The sequence below is a fragment of the Charadrius vociferus genome, unplaced genomic scaffold, assembly GCF_000708025.1.
Source record: "Charadrius vociferus isolate BGI_N301 unplaced genomic scaffold, ASM70802v2 scaffold179, whole genome shotgun sequence".
Taxonomy (NCBI): domain Eukaryota; kingdom Metazoa; phylum Chordata; class Aves; order Charadriiformes; family Charadriidae; genus Charadrius; species Charadrius vociferus.
The window spans coordinates 1,154,462-1,154,809 of NW_009650072.1; positions in this window are offsets into that span (position 1 = coordinate 1,154,462).

A 348-nucleotide genomic window follows, 5' to 3' on the forward strand; every position below is an offset into this window, starting at 1 on the left:
CGGCGCCCCCCTGGCCGGGGCGGAGGGGCCGGCTGCCTGACTGCCCGCTGCTCCCGGCTGGCTGCCCCACGAGCGAGGAGACAGGCAGGGCGCTCCGGCTGCCCCCCTTTTATACCCCCCCAAAGGGCATGCTCTGACTACCCCAGCGAGCACCAGCCCGGCCACGCAGCCAATAATGTTGCAGAGCGGTCTAACCCCCTCTCTTCCCTCCCTCCCTTCCTTTCTTCCCTCCTTCTCCCTCGTAACCCTCCGGAGTCCAGCTCGGGGAGGGAAGAGGGGACAGAAAGTTTCTGCCGCACGGTTTCTTCGCGGGCTGCTCCCGGGTGGGGGCTTTGACCCGCCCCGGCC